Here is a 13,737-nt window from a genome sequence, read left to right on the forward strand (position 1 = left end):
TCATGTGGGAAAGGGGCAGGAAGGTTGGAGACGTACTGAGGTGTTCTGATCACTGAGATCCTGTTGGTCTGAATGTGGAACCTGAACTAAAGTCATCTTAAAGTCTTCAGTCTCACTTTTGTGTTTCATAAATTCATCCCATAAACTCAACTGGACTGTATGGTGGGCCCGGTTTTGGCCCACGGGCCGTATGTTTGACACCCATACCTGTAACGTTTGTCAGTGTCAAGATATAAAGGATGAGGTTTATTAATTGTCACCATATGTTCACTGTTGTTATGTATATATTTCTTTGAGTATTTATTTATCTATTCACCAACGCAACTAAGAAACACAGGTAAAAGATTATATGTGTATTTGTATGTTGTGGGTATATGTATAAATGTATGTACAGGGTGGGGAAGCAAATGTACCATGAACATGTAGTTGTTTGTTCTCAGCAGACACTACGTCAGTTGTTTTGAACCCAAACATATACTGATGTCATAATCATACCTAACACTATTATCCATACCTTTGCAGAAACTTTTGCCCATATGAGTAATCAGGAAAGCCAACGTCAAAGAGTGTGTGATTTGCTGAATGCACTCGTCACACCAAAGGAGATTTCCAAAATAGTTGGAGTGTCCATAAAGACTGTTTATAATGGAAAGAAGAGACTGACTATGAGCAAAACTATTACCAGAAAGTCTGGAAGATACTATTAAAGAAGAATGGGAGAAGTTGTCACCCCAATATTTGAGGAACACTTGTGCAAGTTTCAGGAAGTGTGTGAAGGCAGTTATTGAGAAAGAAGGAGGACACATAGAATAAAAACATTTTCTATTATGGACATTTTCTTGTGGCAAATAAATTCTCATGACTTTCAATAAAACTAATTGGTCATACACTGTCCTTTCATCCCGCCTCAAAATATTGTACATTTTGCTTCCCCACCCTGTGTGTGTATATGGATGAATGAGTGTGTGTGCATATATATATATACATACATATATATATATATATATATATATATATATATATATATACACACATACACACACAAATAAAAGAGTAATGTAAAAGGAAGAGGGACATATATAATATTATATTTTATGCAGAAGGGGTGGGATTAAATCAGTTGCACTTCTTCCCGCCCCTTTCAGGTAAATGTAAATGGAAACTCTTGTGCTGCTCTTCTGTCTAAGATTGTTATGATTGTTGATTTTTGTATTATTGTGCATGTTTTGCTTGTTCACATATATGTTAAATTTCATTGCATGTTCAGATAAATCACTAAATCAAAGTAGGGGCTTTTCCATCAGACATCTGCACAAAACTTTACCCATATTTACTAAATGTTGAAAAACAGCGAGTGTGTAACAGCAGTTTTTCCATTAAATCACAAATGCAATGATTTGTTCATTTATTATCGTGAGATGACACGAGAAGTCATTCCATAACCTGTATGTAAATATGGTGTTGATTTACAGATATAGTCATTATTACGTCCGCCAAGGATACGGCGGCGGTTATGTTTTCATCAGGGTTTGTTTGTTTGTTGGTTAGTTAGCAAGATAACTCAAAACTTATGGACGGATTTTGATTGAATTTTCAGGAAATGCTGATGCTGGCACAAGGAAGAAATGATGAAATTTGGTGGTGAGCGGAGGGGGGGCTGATCTGCCTTGGCAGAGGTCTGCGCTAGTATTATATATAGAGGGTCTGCACATCCGTCACTTCCCCCTAGGCCACGCCCCTCTAAGCCCAGGCCACGCCCCTCTCAGTCAGACTGAGTGTCTTAAACCAACCTGCTCAACATGACGGAGTATAGCAGTAAACACAGCCAGAGCAAAGGAGCATGGGAAATCTGAAATGAAATGAAGGACAGTTGGACTGGACATGGATCTGTACCAGCTACCAAAGAACAAGTGGTCCAGAACTGGGACCAGAACCAGCTGATCCAAAGGGTCTAAAAATAGGGCCCAAAACCAGCTGATCCACAGGGTCCAAAACTAGGGCCCAGAACCAGCTGATCCAAAGGGTCCAAAACTAGGGCCCAGAACAAGCTGATCCAGAGGGACCAAAACTAGGGCCCAGAACCAGCTGATCCAAAGGCTCCAAACTAGGGCCAGAACCAGCTGATCCACAGGGTCCAAAACTAGGGCCCAGAACCAGCTGATCCAGAGGGTCCAAAACTAGGGCCCAGAACCAGCTGATCCACAGGGTCCAAAACTAGGCCCAAACCAGCTGATCCAAAGGCTCCAAAACTAGGGCCCAGAACCAGCTGATCCAAAGGGTCCAAAAATAGTGCCCAGAACCAGATGATTCCAAAGGCTCCAAAACTAGGGCCCAGAACCAGCTGATCCAAAGGGTCCAAAACTAGGGCCCAGAACCAGCTGATCCGAGGGACCAAAACTAGGGCCCAGAACCAGCTGATCCAGAGGGTCCAAAACTAGGCCCAAACCAGCTGATCCACAGGGTCCAAAACTATGGCCCAGAACCAGCTGATCCAAAGGGTCTAAACTAGGGCCCAGAACCAGCTGATCCACAGGGTCCAAAACTAGGGCCCAGAACCAGCTGATCCAAAGGTCTAAAACTAGGACCAGAACCAGCTGATCCAAAGGGTCTAAAACTAGGACCCAGAACCAGCTGATCCAAAGGCTCCAAAACTAGGGCCCAGAACCAGCTGATCCAAAGGGTCTAAAACTAGGGCCCAGAACCAGCTGATCCAAGGGTCTAAAACTAGGACCAGAACCAGCTAATCCAAAGGGTCTAAAACTAGGGTCCAGAACCAGCTGATCCAAAGGCTCCAAAACTAGGCCCAGAACCAGCTGATCCAAAGGGTCCAAAACTAGGACCAGAACCAGCTGATCCAAGGGTCTAAACTAGGACCCAGAACCAGCTGATCCAAAGGCTCCAAAACTAGGCCCAGAACCAGCTGATCCAAAGGGTCCAAAACTAGGACCAGAACCAGCTGATCCAAAGGGTCTAAAACTAGGGCCCAGAACCAGCTGATCCATAGGCTCCAAAACTAGGGCCCAGAACCAGCTGATCCACAGGGTCCAAAACTAGGACCCAGAACCAGCTGATCCAAAGGGTCTAAAACTAGGGCCCAGAACCAGCTGATCCAAAGGCTCCAAAACTAGGACCAGAACCAGCTGATCCAAAGGGTCTAAAACTAGGGCCCAGAACCAGCTGATCCAAAGGGTCTAAAACTAGGGCCCAGAACCAGCTGATCCAAAGACTCCAAAACTAGGGCCCAGAACCAGCTGATCCAAAGGGTCTAAACTAGGACCAGAACCAGCTGATCCAAAGGGTCTAAACTAGGGCCCAGAACCAGCTGATCCAAAGGGTCTAAAACTAGGGCCCAGAACCAGCTGATCCAAAGGGTCTAAAACTAGGACCAGAACCAGCTGATCCAAAGGGTCTAAAACTAGGACCAGAACCAGCTGATCCAAAGGGTCTAAAACTAGGGCCCAGAACCAGCTGATCCAAAGGGTCTAAAACTAGACCAGAACCAGCTGATCCAAAGGGTCTAAAACGGGCCCAGAACCAGCTGATCCAAAGGGTCTAAAACTAGGACCAGAACCAGCTGATCCAAAGGGTCTAAAACTAGGACCAGAACCAGCTGATCCAAAGGGTCTAAAACTAGGACCAGAACCAGCTGATCCAAAGGGTCTAAAACTAGGACCAGAACCAGCTGATCCAAAGGGTCTAAAACAAGGACCCAGAACCAGCTGATCCAAAGGGTCTAAAACTAGGGCCCAGACCAGCTGATCCAAAGGGTCTAAAACTAGGACCAGAACCAGCTGATCCAAAGGTCATTTCCAGTAGATCGTGGACTGACCCCAGTGAATCTATGCATGATCTACTTGGACTGAGCAGATTTACTGAGTCTAGTTCAGATCCAGTCCTTTATCCAACACAGATACTACTGCTGTGGACCAGCAGGGCACCACTGCATTCTGGGAAATTAGGATATTTTTCTCATCTGGTTTTAAATTACAACATTATTCTTGTAATATTATGGCTTTATTGTCGGAATATGACGACTTTAATCTCATAACGAATGACATTTTTATGAGGTTTTTTTATAACTACGACTTTATTCTCAGAACATTGTGATTCTTTTGTATTTGACTTTATTCTCATAAAATTCCAGGTTTTATCTCCATATTTCTGACTTTCTTCTGGTAGTGCCCAGTGTTTTTCTTTTTCTGTGGTCCTAATACTCCGTCGTAGCTTTATTCTCCAGTTCCTCCGTATTTGTAAAACTAGGTTGGCCTCAGTTTCAGTTAGTTTACTAATCATGTAGGAGCACAAGGTTCACAATCACAAAATGAGACAAAAACCAGGAAAGATCTGATCATGAAACCAAGAGCTGCACTAAGAAGGACCGTTAGCCAAACAATAGGTCATTTCAGGTCTGATTGGACCCAAAAATACAGCATCAGTGAATGTTAGCTGACACCAAACAGGATCCACAGATCTAGGTTTGGTTTCCTGGATTTGTGGATCCATCTCCTTCTGTTTTCTTTGTCTTTGGGTGTCTGTAAAACGATAGCTCCCACGCTTTAAGAACCTGAAAATACAATCAGTCTCACAACAGCTCTGCCCCATTTTTTTAAAATTCAACACTGTTCTTCAGTTTAGACAGGATTGAAGCCAACGCTGTCACTCATCTCCCCTTTCTGCCACTCAGTGGGCAGAACCGCGGTGACTTCCTCTAGCGGTGACATCACGTGCAGACCCTCTATTACCCCTCTATCTTGTACTAAATTAAAAAATGATTGGGTGGGTTTCCTGGTGTGTCCACAAATGCCGCGACATGTTTCTTCTTCTCATGTTGTATCGTTTGTCAACATCCGTTTTTTTCATTCATGTGACTCTAGTTGCAAAACAAAGGTCTTTCTATTGCAGTTTTGTGTGATATACCATTTACACTACGCCCCAAAAATCACCTCGCCAGCGCAAAAACTTTTAATCGAAAATTTAACTTTTGGCAAAATTGTCGTTTTTCCATTAACACTTTCAGTGCCACGGGCCGATCAGATCAGCTTTGGAGAACACGCCACATTTGTGTACAAACAAACCATCCACCCCCACTTCTTTCTCACATTTCGATGACGTTCTTTCTGTCCCCCTTTTGAGACCAAGCAGACGGGAATTTGAGGTCACGCGACCGAATAATATTTTTATATCTTTTTAATGTTTCTTATTCTCCGGTGTTTCATCAGAGGGAGCCCTCCATGCCGGGGGGCGGCTGTGGCGCCTTCTCTCACTGGGGTCCGCTCCTTTCTGGTGGGTGGGGGTCCCAGTTGGCCCTCTCCCACTAGTTGGGATGCGGGGCTGTGTTGCTGGTGCCTGGTCGCCGGGTCGGCGGCTGCCTCCTGGTGCGGATGGCTCCCTGAGACAGCGCCTCCTAAACTGATGTTTTACTTTTACTTGTACATTTTTGTTCTGGTCTACCCGTGCTCAGTCAGTCTTCTTAAGTATGTGTGAGCTTGTGGGTTTGCATGTATATGTGTGTGGGTGTGTGTGTGTGTGTGTGTGTGCGGGTGAGTGGGTGGGTGTGGGTGGGGGGCGGTACGGATTTTTAAACTGATATGTAAAGCACTTTGTGCTACAGTTTTTAATGTATGAAAAGTGCTATATAAATAAAGATTATTATTATTATTATTACTATTATATTATTATTATTATTATTATTATTATATTATTATTATAAATTATGCAAAACGATCAATAATGAATCGGCTGCGTCCGGTGCGTTTTGGATCTAATCAGCAATCGGTCGGATGTTACCAAGCGGTTTCCTGCAGGATTCTTCAAATATTATAAAAACGACGCGAAATACTGAAAAACGGCCAAATTCTGTGGCACTTTTAAGGCTTATTAGCCCCTTAACTGTCTGGCACTTAAAGAGTTAAGTAAATTTTTATGTGCAAGTTATATTTGCACAATTTGAGGGTCAGTGAAAAGCGACTACTGTCAGTCCTGTTCTATTTTTGATAATGATGAAATACACTGGAAAAAATCTAAATCTGACCAAGTGTATTTTTCTCATTTCTAGTCCAAATATCTCATCACACTTAAAATAAGACAGAATCACCTAAAAGGGAACTTTTGCATTTTTTTTGCTTGATTCAATTCAATTTTGCCGGATTCAAGCAAAAAAAAAAAATCTGCCAATGGAACAAGTGAAAATGATCTTGGTTAGATTTGTTGAACTCAGATTTTCCAGATCTATTGTCTATAACTCAGTTCTTATATCTCACTGAACAGTTCCTCTGTAGGTGATTCTGTCTGATTTTAGGTGTGATGAGATATTTGGACTAGAAATAAGAAAAATACACTTGGTCAGATTTAGATTTTTTCCAGTGTAAAATTTGACACAATAATCACAGACAGACTCACCTGTTCAAGAAGGCCTACCCATCACAAAACGTCCCTTACATCTTACCCCGTACTATTCCATCTGTTGCACTTCTTTTCCATTTGTATCTTATTTATTGTCTTTTTATTCTTTGCTGTACAGTGTCCTTGGGTTTGATAAAACTCTTACAAATAAAAATCATTATTATTATCATTAAAACAGTCAAAAACAGGGGTAAACATTTCCCCCCGTGCACAGCCCTAATCCAATCCACACTTAGATCATAGTGGTCTTCTACTGGACAGTGTCCCAGCGCTAGAGGACGAGCAGCTGCAGGAGTCTGGACACCACAGTGACGTTGAGGCTGTTACCCAGAACTCTGTACTGTTGTTTGACAGACGTCTGCTCTGGTACGGCTGCAAAATAAAGAAAAGGTTGTTTTTAGTTCAGTTTGTTTGTTTGTTTACACTCTAGCAGCAGAACTATTGTTTGAATTCATACTAAATTGCATTTAGAGTGCCAGTAACCCAGAATAGATCTCATTACATTTTGGGAAAAGAAGGTCAAATATCACATTTTTTATGAATTTTTAAAATCTTTTTTCTCCCCCATTTACTTAAAATGATTAATGATTAATTTCAAATGTCTATAAAAACATCAATTCTGTTTCAATTTACTTCAAACTTGTCACATACATAGAGACAATTATTATGACATCAGCACATGCATAGACATGATGACATCAGCTGGATCGATGCCAAAAAAGCAACAATACATGCGAGGGCCGGGGCTTTTGTGCCTGGAACCACTTGTTATCATAAATTTTCCACATGTAAATATAAGATGATATTATCTAAAATCATTTGTCATCATGAAAATAAAATTTTGGAATTAAACCCTGACAGTTCAGGAATGGGTTTTATATCCAGTAAAAGTTAAAACAACAGAACCAATAAAACTCCAAACTGACAAACAGTCGAAGTAGTAGCTTTGTTTGTTTGTTTGTTTGTTTGTTTACACTTTAGCAGCAAATCTATTGGTTGAGTTCAGACCAAACTGGGTTAATAGATTACCAGTAACACAGAATAAATGTGATTAGATTTTGGTAAAAGTGGGTCAACGTTAAAATTTTTCATGAATTTTTTTAATCTTTTTTTTCATTTACTTCTAATGGCTGAAATGTGTCTATGATGACATCAGCACACACAGACATGATGACATCAGCACACACAGACATGATGACATCAGCGGGATCAATGCCAAACGTGCGAGTGGCAGGGTTTGTTGTGAATCCGTGTGTCATTCGTTCTTTTCATATTCAATTGAGAATCCACAATTGGAAAACGAAAAAATGACTCATTATTCATTATTCATGTAGAAATTTAAAAAAAAAAAAAAAAAAAAGTTTTTCATTCTTTCGATTGTTCGCATAAGTTAAAATTGGAAATAATCAAATGGACCAAATGTCGGTTTCATGTTGAAATTTTTCATATCTGATTTAGTTTGACCTGGAAGTTCCTGACTGGTTGGGTGTGTTGTTCTGGACAGTTGTGGGTTTGTTAGTATTCTGTCTAATGCATTCTGTGATAATGGAGAATTTGGTGTTATTCAGAGGCAGCAAACGTGTTACTGTGAAGGAGGACGACATGACAACTGACAAAATGGTCCACGTATTGTTGTTTTGTAATAATATACAGTGGGTCCATGGGACACAATCTAAGAAGGAGACACTTCAACCAACACACCAACAAGTCTGGAACTTCTGGGTCAAACCAAATCAGATATCAAACACGTCAACATGAAACCACACATTTGGTCCATTTGATTATTTCCCATTTTTTATTTGTGCGAACAATCAAAATCATTTTCCGATTGTGGATTCTCAATTGAATATGAAAAGAACGAATGATACACGGATTGCGTTCCTGGAACCACATGTTAACATTATTTTTGACCAAAGGTTTGCGACCCACTGACACTGGGTTTGAGACCCACTTCTGGATCCTGACCCACCAGCTGAGAGTCCCTGATCCATAACAATATATATGCAGCTTTAAAGGCAGACTCACAGAAGGTTTTAGGGAAGCCCATCAGGTTGGCCACTTCTCTGGGGGTGAAATAACGAAGCTTCAGTTTCAGCAGCTCCTTCAGTTTGTCTTCATCAGACATGATCCAGGTCTTTAAACACGTCCTCCATCTGTGAGGACACACAAACGGACACATGCAGTACACCAGAACATGAAGAACCCGATGAAATACAGTTTTACACTTTTATGTTTAGGATTTTACAGGAAATGGTTTTTCCCACATGAACAACAGTAAGTGTCCAAACTGTGGTAGAACGGGTCAGTTTGGACGTTTCCCGGGTCAACAGCACCAGCCACAGGGAGAACGGAGGTGATCTGGGCTTCTACTGTGGAGGTTTTCCTCCTAAAAACTGAGCCCAGGTGACAGAGCTTAGGCCGACACAGGAAATGACAAAACATCCCGTCTTAAAACCCTTTTCTCCTTGGCTTTTGCTCCTTTTCGATCATGGGTGTGTACATGTTTGTTCACCTGATGATTATTGAACGTCTGCTGATGAAATGCACAACTGAACGAAAGAAATGAAATGAACTGACCATCTGTACTGGTGAATTTAGTTCAGCAACAAAAAACTGGAAAAGTAAGACTGGAAAAGCACTCAGAGAGCGCAGAACTCCGCCAAGGCCGATCTGCCCCCCCAATCACCACCAAAATTTATTCATTTGTTCCTTGTGCCAGTATCAACATTTCCTGAAAATTTCATGAAAATCTGTCCATAACTTTTAGAGTTATCTTGCTAACTAACCAGATAAAAACTGGTCGATTTGACAGATGAACCGTACCTGTACTTCAGTGGAACTCTGCAGAACCGAGCCCGTTCCCTCCACGTAACGTCCGTACCTCAGGATTAAACATGTTCATATCCCGTTAAAGTCCACAGAAACAGACCACAGTCAACAAGAGCAGCTGGATTTGTCTTCATTTTTCCAACAAATTACAAATGATAAAAAAAAAAGCCAAGTGTGATCCAAACCCTGGACTAGAAGCAGGTCAGTGAACTCACCCTTTGGTAAAGCAGACGGACCTCCTGCACGTGGGTCTGACTATGTCCAATAACAGGGCGTAACGCAGCAGAGTTTTAGGAGGGAGGAGGTAATCCTCCATGTTTATCTCCTTGGACGGTTCCAGAAAGTCTTGGATCTGCCTGATGGACAAATCGCTGTTTTGACACTTCTTCCTCTGAGCGTCTGTTGTGGTTTCAAGTTTATACAGGACTGGACTTGGATGTGGTTCGACGTCTGGACCATGAGGATCCTGGTCTGTGGGCTCGGCAGGAACTGGAAACGCATCTGAAATCTAACATTACATTGTCTGTCAGAAACGCTCACTTGTATCATGTGGAACAAGTTAGAACCTGGTCCTTCATTATCACCACAATGACCAAAGTTATTTCAAAAAGTTTGTTTTTTTGACTTTTTACTTGTTTTGTATTTCATCAACCTGAGCCATAAACAAAATACCACATACTAGGTAACTGTCATATATATATATATATATATATATATACATATCATCATGACGATGGGAGTGAGTGAAACAGAGCAAAATAGAACTATAAATCAAATAATCCTCTCTTTTTCTCAAATTCCAGAAAAGCCGTGCTGATTGGCTGGTATCAGGTCAATGGAAGGACACCATGTGCACGCAACATTTATGATGACAAATGAGCCCAGGAATGGACCTAAGACAACAATCTAAGCCCGTTGTCATGTGTTCTTCACCAGAGCCATCTTCCCTGTTGTGGTCATTTAGGGGACACAGGAACTGTGTGTTTACACTTCCCCAACTTCTTACTTTCACATCTGTGTCTTATTATGTTTGCTTATCCAGAGGTGGATGTAAACCTAAGAACAGAGACTGAATAACCAAAATCCCTATCTGTTGCCGTGTTAATAGTGTCACAGTAGTGTATTAACGTTTTGTACTCAGCATGTTAACCCTTTTATGCATACCTATGCAAGAGCCCATTTGCCGGATCTTTGAGACCATACATGTGTGTCCTGTTCATGTCACGGTGAATTATGTTGAAAGTAAGAGTAACACTGTTTATAACATGTCTGATAATAATGGTGCTTATCTTACTGATGCTGAGTGAGGTTATAGCTGATGTATAAGTTTGATCTTATTTAAGGGTCTTATTTAAGGTTGGAGCAGTTTTCTTACAAGTTTGCAAAGAGTCCTATCTCTCTCCCAAAGAAAGGGAAACTTGACGCCTTGGGAGCATGCAAACGACCTACGAGGTGGGCTGGACTGGCGCCAAAACGGACAAAGAAAGCAACGCCCAGAGGCATCGATGACTCATCAATATGCACGAGGAGGGCGTGCCGGGTTGGTTTCTGGCAAAATTATAAAAGAAAATGAAACCATCTCTCATCAGAGCTTTTTCCATCACTCTCAGCTCTCAAACGTCCCAGCGAGAGCTGTTTCCATCTTCCTCCGCTGTCAAACTTCTCAGAGAGTTGTTCCATCTTCTCGGCTCTCAAACTTCTCCTGGCGAGCTTTCCAGAACCCAGCCGCCAGGGCCAGCTGTCCACCTCCTACGGCCAGCAGAGCTTCAGACCTCCAGAGCTCCAGCGCGAGCACGCCGCTCCACAGCCTGTTGCCGCTTCGAACTCCGTCAGAAGACGTCACCCCAACTTCATCCGTTCTCCATCAAGGCCTCTCCAGCCCTGCAGCCTCACCGCTGCCGTGTCACTCCAGCTGTGTGCCTGCATCCTTCAAGACCTGCAGCTTGTAAGGAAACTTGCTCCTGACTTATCTGAGTTGGTGTAATTCCCAATTTAAGTAGACTTACCTCAACTTAACCTCACTAACATTATAATATCTTTAATATAGCCATCTGCCAATTTAGTCTACTTTTCTCCTGTCCATAATCTCCTGCTCCCTTTGGTCATATTTGTCTGTTTCTTCGTTTTATTTGTATGTCTTAGTTTAGTTAATAAATTCTTTATGTGTGTACAAATCTGCTGCTTCAGTTATTTGTGTACTGCCTCTTCACACTCGGGTTCCCTGTAGAGTCAACGGCCCACTAACTTTGAAAGGTTTCCAAATTATTGGTTTGGGTTGATTTAAGTTTAAGCTTAGTTATAAATCTGTAATTAAATTAATCAATAAATCAATGCTCCTTTCTTATATAAATTGGCTTCCTTTTCATTATACATATATATATATAGTATATATATATATATATATGTATAACAGGCAACTGCACATTAGAAAATACTAGTACAAATTACTAAAGTAGCAATAATAACAAATAAGTAATTTTGTTCTATTATAATATGCAAATAATATGCAAATATTTGTTTAATAATCACAAGATAAAAAATTTAAGTAAATAATCTGATAATAGTAATAGTAGTTGTAACAACAATATATAAGTAATATGTAATCTGAGTAATCGCAATAATAACAAGAAGAACTAAACTGACAATAAACAACATTGCAGTTGTAATGTGCAGTGGATCCTAATATTATCATTAATAATATATTATTAACATTAATAATATTATTATTACCAATGAAGTCATTCAGTTCCTTCTGTTTCTCATTTTGCTGCTTCAAGGGCTAAACGTTCATTTACTGCCTAATAATATTCAAACCATTGAGCTAAAATAATCAGTATTCTCGCCTTTATCCTGTCAGTGTCAGACTGTTATGGCCTGTGCTTTGTATGAACGTAAACCAAAAAAAAATCTAAGTTCCAAACCTTTTTCTGCATCTCATCACCGTCACTTTCTGCTGAAATCTTGGCGATGAGGAAATAGCGGAGTCTGGAATTAGGGATTCCAACCTGGAGTTAAAGGTAAAACAGTCACATTATTATTATTATTATTGTTGTTGTTGTTGTTGTTGTTGTTGTTGTTGTTGTTATTATTATTATTATTATATGACGTCCACAGTTCAAATGTGCTGAACCAAATGAACCACAGGGTCTTGTCTCTTACACTGGTTGGTGAGACCATGACCTCCTGGAAACTGTATCCACATTCCTTCAGTGTTAGGACCAGATGTTCCCTGTGAAAAGATGGATGAAAACTTTTTATTTTTATTTTTTTCCAACTTTATTGAAAATATATTGGTATACAGAACAGAGAGATTTTAAACAAACATTAAGATGTCAAAAGGAAAAAGCATCTAAACCAATAAATTACAATAATGCAAAGACTTAGAAACACAAAGAATAGACAAATAATAATAAAAACTTAAAATATACAGATCTAAGAAAAGTAAATAACATCAGAGTAAGTTCAGTCCATTTTAAAGAATTCCTTATAAATTACTAGAGTATTAATGCTTTTTTTATTAAAGACAAATTCCATTTAATATATTTTTCAAATTCAATTCGAAAGACTTTAAAATTTGGGCGTGTTTTGGCATTTCAGGGCTCGTGACTGCGACTGAATTAGGGTCGCATGCGCCTGAGAATTTCGGTAGTGCGACTGTTTTGAGATTACGATCGCACGGTGCGCCAATAAAAAAATGAGCGAAAATTAATACGTGCGCCTAGAATAATGGCTGCAGAAGTAACTCGTCAGCTGAAAATAAACAAGCTCCACGCCCCGCTGACTGAAGCGGAAAACCTAGTCCCCGCCCCCTCGCGTGCGCATCTCTGCGGATGGTCCAACACTGCATGACTTCGATGCACTGCCAGCGGTCAGGAAGTACCTACACTCTGGCACCAGGTCAAGGAGGCCTGACTTCAGGCGTGGTGTAGACCACAGTGACTAAGGGCCTTTAGGCCATGAAATAAAAAAGTTGGTTGTTGCAAATAATGGTGTGATTCGTCTTTCTTCTCCAAGAACCAACTAAAGTATATACCACACATTGACAATTGTTTTGCACCTGTGTCAATGTAAGCTTTTTCTTTCATACTCTATTCAAATACTTTATTCTAGGTTGTTAACATTGCTTAAATACATATAGGAATATTACTTGGTATGGCCAAGAGTTTTGCTTGTTCTCCAAATTTTTTATATATAGTGGTGCGCCTAGATTTTAGCCTGTGCTCCTAACTTTTTAGGGTTAGGAGCACAGTGCTCCTAGGTCAAAAAGTTAATTTTGAGCCCTGCATTTTTATTTTCGTGTATATGAATTTTCCCAATAAAATAACCAGATTAACAATAAATTCTAAATTACAAATGTCATGTTTAAAATATGTAAGTACATTTTGGGACGTTATAGATATAATCCTCACCACGGGGATCCCCCAAGGCTCTGTGTTGGGCCCCCTCCTTTTTGCCATATACACCACCTCACTGGGTCAGATCATCCACTCACCCCTTCTCATATCA

General features: G+C 40.6%; 1 pseudogene; it reads right to left on the reverse strand.

The window, feature by feature from the left end:
• Window positions 1-6,509: 6,509 nt before the first annotated feature.
• Window positions 6,510-13,737, reverse strand: part of LOC115411688 (tRNA (cytosine(38)-C(5))-methyltransferase-like) — a 35,639-nt pseudogene continuing 28,411 nt past the window's right edge.

This window comes from Sphaeramia orbicularis, chromosome 20 (genome assembly GCF_902148855.1).
Source record: "Sphaeramia orbicularis chromosome 20, fSphaOr1.1, whole genome shotgun sequence".
In the NCBI taxonomy this organism is placed as follows: Eukaryota; Metazoa; Chordata; class Actinopteri; order Kurtiformes; family Apogonidae; genus Sphaeramia; species Sphaeramia orbicularis.